This window comes from Triticum dicoccoides, chromosome 5A (genome assembly GCF_002162155.2).
Source record: "Triticum dicoccoides isolate Atlit2015 ecotype Zavitan chromosome 5A, WEW_v2.0, whole genome shotgun sequence".
NCBI lineage: Eukaryota > Viridiplantae > Streptophyta > Magnoliopsida > Poales > Poaceae > Triticum > Triticum dicoccoides.
This window is the reverse complement of record NC_041388.1, coordinates 437,651,445-437,662,206: the sequence shown is the minus strand read 5'-3', so window position 1 is coordinate 437,662,206 and position 10,762 is coordinate 437,651,445.

Below are 10,762 nucleotides of genomic sequence, written 5' to 3'. Positions count from 1 at the left end.
TCGAATTATCAGTTTGGTTTGGCCTACTAGATTGATCTTTCTTGCAATAGGAGAATTGCTTAGCTTTGGGTTCAATCTTGCGGTGTCCTTTCCCAGTGACAGTAGGGGCAGCAAGGCACGCATTATATTGTTGCCATCAAGGATAACAAGATGGGGTTTTCATCATTTTTTATGAGTTTATCCCTCTACATCATGTCATCTTGCTTAAGGCGTTAGTCTATTTTCATTAACTTAATACTCTAGATGCATGCTGGATAGCGGTCGATGAGTGGAGTAATAGTAGTAGATGCAGGCAGGAGTCAGTCTACTTGTCTCGGACGTGATTCCTATATACATGATCATACCTAGATATTCTCATAACTTTGCTCAATTCTGTCAATTGCTCAACAGTAATTCGTTCACCCACCGTAGAATACCTATGCTCTTGAGAGAAGCCACTAGTGAAACCTATCGCCCCCGGGTCTATCTTCATCATATTCATCTTCCAATACTTAGTTATTTCCTTTGCTTTCAACTTTGCTTTTATTTTACTTTGCATCTTTATCATAAAAATACCAAAGATATTATCTTATCATGTCTATCAGATCTCACTCTCGTAAGTGTCCGTGTAGGGATTGACAACCCCTTATCGCGTTGGTTGCGAGGATTTATTTGTTTTGTGCAGGTACGAGGGACTCGCGCGTAGCCTCCTACTGGATTGGACATTGGTTCTCAGAAACTGAGGGAAATACTTACACTACTTTGCTGCATCATCCCTTCCTCTTCGGGAAAAACCAACACAGTGCTCAAGAGGTAGCAAGAAGGATTTCTGGCGCCGTTGCCGGGGAGGTTCGCGCAAGTCCAGATTTGACTCCCGACAATGAGCCATTGCTTGCGCCCTTGCCGGGGAGTCTACGCAAAAGTCAATATACCAAGTACCCATCACAATCCTTATCTCCCGCATTACATTATTTGCCATTTGCCTCTCGTTTTCCTCTCCACCACTTCACCCTTGCCGTTTTATTCGCCCTCTCTCTCTCTATCATCCCTCTCCTTCTCCATTTGCCTCTTTTTGCCCGCTTGCTTTTTGTTTGCTTGTGTGTTAGTTTGCTTGCTTGTCACGATGGCTCAATATAACACTAAATTGTGTGAATTTACCAATACCAACAACAATTATTTTATTAGCACTCCGATTGCTCCTCTTACCGATGCTGAATCTTGTGAAATTAATACTGCTTTGCTGAATCTTGTCATGAAAGATCTGTTTTCCGGCCTTCCTAGTGAAGATGTCGCTACCCATCTAAATAGCTTCGTTGATTTGTGTGATATGCAAAAGAAGAAAGATGTGGATAACGATATTGTTAAATTGAAGCTATTCCTTTTTTGCTTAGAGATCATGCTAAAGCTTGGTTTTCGTCTTTGCCTAAAAATAGTATTGATTCATGGAATAAGTGCAAAGATGCTTTTATCTCTAAGTATTTTCCTCCACTAAGATCATCACCCTTAGAAATGATATTATGAATTTTAAGCAACTTGATCATGAACATGTTGCACAAGCTTGGGAGAGGATGAAATTAATGATACGTAATTGCCCTACTCATGGTTTGAATTTGCGGATGATTATACAAAAATTTTATGCCGGATTGAATTTTGCTTCTAGAAGTCTTTTAGATTCGGCCGCAGGGGGCACTTTTATGGAAATCACTTTAGGAGAAGCTACTAAACTCCTAGATAATATTATGGTTAATTATTCTCAATGGCATACTGAAAGATCTACTAATAAAAAGGTGCATGCGATAGAAGAAATTAATGTTTTGAGTGGAAAGATGGATGAACATATGAAATTATTTGCTAGTAAAAGTGTTTGTTCTGATCCTAATGATATTCCCTTGTCTACTTTGATTGAGAATAATAACGAATCTATGTATGTGAATTTTGTTGGTAGGAACAATTTTGGTAACAACGCGTATAGAGGAAATTTTAATCCTAGGCCTTATTCTAGTAATACCCCTAATAATTATGGTAATTCCTACAACAATTCTTATGGAAATTATAATAAGATGCCCTCTGATTTTGAATCTAATATTAAATAATTTATTACTTAGCAAAATAATTTCAATACTTTGATTGAAGAAAAATTGCTTAAGATTGATGAGTTGGCTAGGAACATTGATAGAATTTCTCTTGATGTTGATTCTTTGAAACTTAGATCTATTCCACCTAAGCATGATATCAATGAGTGTCTCAAAGCCATGAGAATTTCCATTGATGAGTGCAAATAAAGAACCACTAGGATGCATGCTAAGAAAGATGCCTTTATAAGAGCGTGTTCTTCTAGTTCCTATGAAAATAAAGATGAAGATCTAAAAGTTATTGATTTGTCCCCTATTAAATCTTTGTTTTGGAATATGAATCTTAATAATGATGGGACTAAATATGATCCACATTTACCTAGAAGGCGTTCCAAGAATTCGGAGGTTTTAGATCTTGATGCTAAAATTGATAAAAGTGGGATTTAATAGGGGACTTGGGGAAAGTCTTGATATCTTGCTGTAAAAAACAGAAACATTAATGCTCACGACAACTGCTGCTATTTTTATTTGGAAAGTGCTATTTAGTTAATTATTTTTGCAGATTATTAAAAGATAAATTCCTCACGTCCAGAAATTTATTTTAGAATTTTTGAGGTTCCAGATCTTACGCTAGCTTCAGATTACTACAGACTGTTCTGTTTTTTACAGATTCTGTTTTTCGTGTGTTGTTTGCTTATTTTGATGAATCTATGGCTAGTAAAATAGTTTATAAACCATAGATAAGTTGGAATAAAGTAGGTTTAACACTAATATAAATAAATGATTATTTCATTACAGTACCTTGAAGTGGTCTTTTGTTTTCTTTCGCTAACGGAGCTCACGAGATTTTCTACTTTGAGTTTTGTGTTGTGAAGTTTTCAAGTTTTGGGTAAAGATTTGATGGATTATGGAACAAGGAGTGGCAAGAGCCTAAGCTTGGGGATGCCCATGGCACCCCCAAGATAATCTAAGGACACCTAAAAGCCAAAGCTTGGGGATGCCCAGGAAGGCATCCCCTCTTTTCGTCTACTTCTATCGGTAACTTTACTTGGAGCTATATTTTTATTCACCACATGATATGTGTTTTGCTTGGAGTATCTTTTATGATTTGAGTCTTTGCTTTTTAGTTTACCACAATCATCCTTCCTGTACACACCTTTTGAGAGATCCATACATGATTTGGAATTTGTTAGAATACTCTATGTGCTTCGCTTATATCTATTGAGTTATATAGTTTTGCTCTAGTACTTCACTTATATCTTTTAGAGCATGGTGGTGGATTTGTTTTATAGAAATATTGATCTCTCATGCTTCACTTAGATTATTTTGCGAGACTCAAATAGCATGGTAATTTGCTTAAATAATCCTAATATGCTAGGTATTCAAGATTAGTAAAAAATTTCCTATGAGTGTTTTGAATACTAAGAGAAGTTTGATGCTTGATGATTGTTTTGAGATATGGAGGTTATAATATCAAAGTCGTGCTAGTTGAGTAGTTGTGAATTTGAGAAGTGCTTGTGTTGAAGTTTGCATGCCCCGTAGCATGCACGTATGGTAAACGTTATGTAACAAATTTGAAACATGAGGTGTTTTTTTATTGTCTTCCTTATGACTGGCGGTCGGGGATGAGCGATGGTCTTTTTCTTGGGACCCCGACCCATAAGTCGTGATCACCGAATGCACGTGTACAGTGATCCCAGAGATCAATGCTCACTGAACACACAGAAGCTGAATAACAAGAGTCTTACATCCATACATACCGTCTTACATAAATTATGACCATTATGGTCAAGTCTTGAATATAACTTCGCAGCGGAAATCTTCATCGATAACTTGGACCCATGCCATCTGCCTTAACCCTACAGGCATTCTGACTGGGAAGCGTCCTAGCTCACATGTTCGTCACCGAAGTATTCTTCTTCATATCATGTTCTTTCATGCCTGGCCAATAAAATAACCAGTGGCAAGCCAATGAGTACTTTGAATGTACTCGCAAGCAACCCATATTTTGGCTCAAGATACAACAATGCATGACATTGGTAAATTTTTGCAGAAAGCTAATTTTATTGTGTTATGTCATGTTCAATAACTGGTAAACCATGCATCATATGGATTCAAGTAACCATAGGGGTTGGTTACAGATATCAACATAAAGGGAGTGGGCTCCAACCCAACTCATCCATGTCAAGTCCTTTGACTTGACCCAAGTAGTTCTTCCCACACACACTGGTTTGTAAACAAGTGGACGTAGCCCAAGAGCGGTTACCCAACTGTCCTTGACCGTGGACACGGCTATTAGAATAGTTTTACACTCTGTAGACGTTGCACACTTTACCCACAAGATCCGGGGAACTTCCGTGTCATCCACGACCCGCGGTACCTCAAGTACCCAGGGTAAGCACCCCATCACTATCTTTCCCTAGAGACACTAACATGGGGTCCACTCATTGGCAGTAACCCCCGTGCCCAACATTTCACAACTTAAATTGTGGAGCCTCGCTCCCATATTCATCACATACCACTGGCACGAGGTACCAACGGTGTGTCCGGTGCCCCATAAAAATGTTCTTGGCCGCCCTACCTGGCACGACCCCATCCCGAGAGAGAGCACCAACTCTCGCCCATCACTAGTAATGTGGGCTCCAACCTAGTATCGGCCTAGGTAATCAATAATGCCCTTTCCCATATAAGGGTAGAGTGGTTGCGCATGTAAGGTTGGAATAACGGTCGCAACTTAAACCAATCCATTTTTGAAAGCAACACACACACTTGCCTCGGTACACCACTTCGTCATCAAGCGGTTACCCATCTCATTATCTCCCTCGGGCATAAGTGGCACCCGGCGGGGTTTTCGAAAAGTCCTTTGAAAATACTTTGTCTACATCACCATGCATATTCCCGTCCCTTTTTGCGTAGCAACTACTTTAGCATCCTATCTACTCCCACTGGCATAACCCTCATAAGGAGGTAGGGTCATGCACAATGCAAGTATCAACGAGGAAGTAACAGAGGCAACCCATCAAAGTGGCTACCACCTCATCATGATTCCGTTGCAACAACAATATGGTGCTATATGACATGCATAAAAAGGGTTTCATAGACATGGTCAAAGGGCTGCTTGCCTGGTTCATCAGAGTCTTCAAGTCTTCTGGTCCTTCTCCAAGTACTCTGTCTACTTCGTCAACCAACATTGAAACAATCATAATAAGCAACACAACAAGGCAGGAAATAAAAGTGCTCTAAAAATATTGATTTTACTTTTCTAGGACATCTCTGGTTATATGAAAATTAACCAGAGTGGTTTCATAGGAATTTGGGCAGTGGATATTTCTAAACATTTTGATATGACGGAATCAAGGGGTTTATGGATTTGCGAGAAGTGTACAGAAACATATTTTTGAAAAATGAGCAAAGGCACCCATTTAACAAACCATGATTTTAGAAGCATCTAGGAGTTGGTTTCACTGGATTTGGAGTTCAAATGAATTCCCTATGAATTGGCAAAGTTGAAAAATATGAAGAAATGGCTCATTATATTGTGTGACACATAAAGTATTAAGAAAAATGTGCATAAACTTAGTTATGAACTTAGAAGCATCTGGAAATTTGAATCATGGCATTTGGATCAAATTTGACCTCTCTGTGATTTTCTAAAGTTCATCACAGAAATGGGAAAATTGGATTTCATAAACATTTGTGAAGAAAATGTTTTTGGAAAAATGTGCAAATAGCTCCATGTGATAGATCATGAATTTAGGAACTACTAGAAAATTGAATCATCAAATTTGGATATCATTTGAATTATTTGTGGATTTTACAAGTTTACAGGAAAAAAGAAAAGAAAAGGGAAAGGGTTTTACCCTTATCCTGCGCACAGGGCGGGAGATAGCAGTGGGCCGGCCCAGCGGCTCAGCTGCGCGGGTGGCAGGGGCGATGTCGAAGGCGCCCAGAAGGAGTACGCCTTCGCTGCGGGGACGCGGGAGAGAGCGAACTCGCCTCCACTTGCCAGCATGGCCCGGTGGCTGGGCCACTGATGAGCGGGGCCCACCTGCAGGGCCTTCGTCTTCGTCTTCCTCCCACACGCTCGCCTGGCCGAGGGAGCAAAGAGCCCCGACGACGACTGCCGGCGCTACGGGGCACCTCCGGCGACGCTCTGTTTATGGATGGGCTCAGGAGGTTGTGCCGCATCCACCTAGGTGCTTTGCGCACGCCGATGAGGGCCGTAGCGGCGACGGCTTGGACGGCTGCGGAGGATGCCGTCGGCCATCTTTGGCCACAAGTGCGCAGCGTTCCCGGGGATGACCGATGGCAATGGAGGGCCTCGAGGTGGTGGTATGAGGGTATTGGAGTGGTTAGGGAGAGAAGGGAGGCTCAGGATACCCCGAATTTAAGCGGGGGTCCGGGGCGGCAATGGCGGCAGAGGAGGAGGAAGAAGGAACGGGAGGGGGAGTGGGTTGGTCCTGGAGGTGTAAGGGAGAGAGGAGGGTCCAGGAGAGTCGAGATAGAGCTCGGGGGTGGCTCCATATGGCGAGGCCACGGATCACCATGGACGATGACCACGGCCGCGACCTAGGCAACGCTAGGGCCGAACGGGCGCTTTGGGGCGTGTCTGAGGTGCTTGTGGGCGTGGTCCATGGCTCTCTTAGGGTAGAGGAGAAGGAGAGCGAGCTCGAGAAGGTCCCGCACGAGTGCGGCGACTGGCGGACACGAGCGGCGCTCGGGCATGCGTGTCGGAGGTCGCCGGAGAGAGAAGCAGGAGGGGGCCGACCGCCTTGCGTGTCCCGGATGCCGAGGCAGCCTCGGGGTACACAAGGGGAAGGCCCTAGGTGGTCAGAAGCCTCGGGTAGGACGCGGCTATAGTTCCCTGGTGCACTGTAGCGCGCTCCAGAGCACGCATATGGCTGGCATTGGCTTCTTTTTGGCACCCAGGGCATGGCCACTGGTGTCTAGGGGGTCAGGGGAGGAGTAAGCAAAGGGGTGTTGGCCTTGGATGCCCTGGTGACCCAATGGGAGAGAGGTGGGGTTGAGAGAGAGAGGGAAATGGGCTGCCCAGAGAGAGAAAGTGGGGTTTTACCCCTCCAATAATTGAGTTGTGGATTTGCCATTGTCACTGGAGGTGGAAGGGGACTAGGAGGGGCTGTGGTAAAACTTTGAGCCCATGGAGATTAGTGGAAGGGGTAAAAATGGTGTTTTTGGAAAAATGGCACAAGGTGTTTGTTGTTGGTTTGGGCAAGAAAATGAACTCCAATTGCTATCATACTTAACAGGATGGAATGACACTTAGAAATAGGGTGTGCCACCAAATTTGAGCTCATTTGGGCAAAGTTGCCAGTGCAACTTTTGTAAACCCTAGAAATCAGTAGAAATGGCTTTACCAAGACTTAGTCATACAAATCTGTTCTCCTTGATGCATGACTTAGTGTAGTGTCATCATTTGAGGTTCTGAACATGTCCACAAAAGTTGAGATCAAAAGGAGAAAGTTGCCAATGTAAAGTTGTTCAAACTTGGTTCTGGACAGGAAGGGTTTTGGGGCACTTTGATCAAGTTAACTTGTTCTCCAACTTGTTCGACTTGGTCTAGATGATTTATTAGACCATTAAATCATGTGGACCAAGTTACAGAGCATTTGGACAAGTTTGATAATGTAAAGTTCTTCAAACTTGAAAAAGGACAGAAGTGGTTTTGAGAGGGTTTCATGGGGTTATTATATTCTCCATGACATGAGACTTGGAAAGATAATCAAACATGTCATATGTGACATGCTAGAATTTTCTTGGAATTTTTGGAGAATATTTCCTTTGTAAATATTTCAAAAGCTTGAAATATCTAGAAAGGGTTTTTGAGGGATTTGACCAATATTTTGAACATGACCATGTGTTGAAACTCTTATATATGGACAATATATGTCCATTGAGTTTCCCTAGGTTTTTCCCAAATATTTTTAAAGCATTAAAATAATTTTAACCTATTAAAGACCATTTCTGTATTTAAGAAAAAGCCTTTAAATAGAATAGTAAAATAACTTTTAAAATTATATTTTTGTGGTTTCTGGGTATCCTATATCTAATAGGAGTCAAACATATTTTTGGAAAGGTTTTTACTGCCCTGAATTAAGTACTTGCAGTACAAACCTCAATTAAGGGGTTTTTGGAAAACTAATTTTTGAAAATACTATTCGGCCAAATTATTTTTGTAAGAAATTATTTTTATGTCCTATACACATGGCATGATCGTTGGTTCAAGAGTTTGGAGCAAGGAGATGAAGTATAGTAGTTGGAGGATTTATTTGATTTTTAGAGCACTTGCAAATAGCAGTCAAACATTCAATCAAAGCAAAGACAAAACACTCAAAAGTTTTTGTCAAACCATATTTTATCATTATTGTTAGCTTAAGTGTAGTGGCATGAAAATCAGGGTGTGACAGACCTACCCCCCTTACAAGAATCTCGTCCCCGAGATTCCCAGACTAGACGCGGAAAGGAATACAAGACTTAAATCTGGGGTAGTCCTCATGTCCTCGTACTATTTCTGCTTCCGTGTGGTGCTTCATTGGTCCTTGAAATAATTGATGACATGGCTTCGTGTACGACGTCCTGTGTGATCCAGGTTGCAATTGGGGTCTCTCACGTAGGTCATATTGGGCAGGAGGTCGATGGCTCGTGGTCGATGTCCTTGTAGAGACCGGGCTAGTTAGGAAGTTGGAAACATTTCTGGAGTTGTGTCATGTGGAAACATTACGCACAGTGGGTAACTCAGGTGGTAACTTCATATGGTAACTGTCTTCTCTTCATCTTGTGGCGATCTCGGAGGGGGTTGTTAAATCTTGGTGTGAGCTTCCTTTTGACATGGAATGGTTGGTTCCTTTTAGAGAAGTGGCTTGCAGATATGCCTGGTCTTCGATGCGGAGGTTTACTTCTTGACGATGGTGGTTGGTGTAGTTCTTCCTCCTTGACCAGCTCAGTGATTCCTCTTCCGTCTTCGGGTAGACAAGTATGTTACGAAAATAAAGATGACAACCAACTTGTCCAAGTACTCCATGAAGACTTTGTTCATGAGGTACATAAAGTAGGATGGGGGTATTGGTGGTGGTCACGGTTGAGTATGGTCCAAGGTGTTCTCGATCTAGAGTCAAGACCCACGGTCATGGTCCGACCATGTTGTAGCTTGGTAGGGCTTAAGGGTTTCAAGGATCCTAGGGTGCGAGTGAACGTTTATCCTTGAGCACAATTCCTGTGATGCCAATTGTTCTGTCTAGTTCTCCAAACAGACCACCTTATACCGCTGAAAGCATCATTTCACATAGGTCAACTCCAATCATCACTCATGCTATTCATATCCTCATGACTCCCAAGAGGAGGTCTAACAAAATCATATATGTCTACGATCCCCAAACTCATATGTATGTCTACCCCTAAAAATCCATGGGTAGAACATATAAGCTGCTAAGGTGGAATAAAACTGGACAATCCGAGTGCTCATCCTATTCTTCCAAGGTCCATGTTAGTGCATCTCTATCCTAAGGAAACAAGTCGTATGCCACTCCAAAATCTTGTTTCCTTTCCTATGAATCAACTCCAACAACCCGTTAACTTCCATTAATCACTACATAACCCATTAATTCTACAAATACAACGCCTATGCTGGTGTTCCACATGATCTCCTAAAGTCCCTATAATCCCCAAATACTTGAAAGGGCTACCTTACTATAGTCAGTCCACCAATTCCCGTTATTGTGATCTAGTAATACTCCAAGGTCAAGCTCATAAAGATCCCTAAATAAACTCGACAATTAGTCCAATCTCCTAGTTTATCATCCACCGAGAAACATGGTATCATGATCGAGATCATCAGTTTAAATCCAATTTACTCCGAACCATGTAGACATACTCAGCATCTATATTCAACTAGAATCACCTACTTAAATCCAAATCTCTTTTCCAACGAGAATTCCTACATGTTCCCCCAAGTCATTTACGTTATATCAACTGTCTCCTATCAGTATCCCATGGCTAAGTTAAATCCAAATACTTCCAAGAATTCCAGCTTGCGAACACAATTATCCTACTAAATCCAATTTACTCAGGGGTAATGAAAGCTATGCTAATGTATACTCATGATCCCACCAAGTTCATCTACCAACATCAAAGCCTCATAATCCACCAAATAGTCTCGTATAATTCCTCAAGTCATTGATATAAACTCATCAAGTCATTTGTCCTCTATTCCTATATCCTCAAACTGGTCTCCCCTATGACATTGTCAGTTCTGGTGCTATATTAGGATGATAATGTGCTCGTTCACTATGTCCACTAGTTCCATAATGAACCCAGTGTTGTGCAAGGTTTACACAGGCTTAACTTGTTCTCTTGCAATTTTATGGGTTAAGCACATGGTTAAGGACTCGAGCTGGGGTATCTCGTGAAGTCTCGAAGGGTCTAGGAATGGGTTTCTAGTCTGGGGGGTTAAACATAACTCTACAGGGTTTCACTTGGTCGAGGAGGCTGTAGAAAAGTTCTTCAGTGCTAGTTGGTCGCTGAAGTAGAACCCTTAGTGCATCTTGTCTTTCTTGTCTTCAGTTGAGGAGAGATATGAGAGGGGAAAGTAGCATAGAGGAGGGAATGCCTAAAATGGTTTCTATAGTGCAAGTGCGAAAAAAAGTGCCGAAAGGGCCAAACACAACAACAAAATAAGGCCGGTGATATAGTCGTGT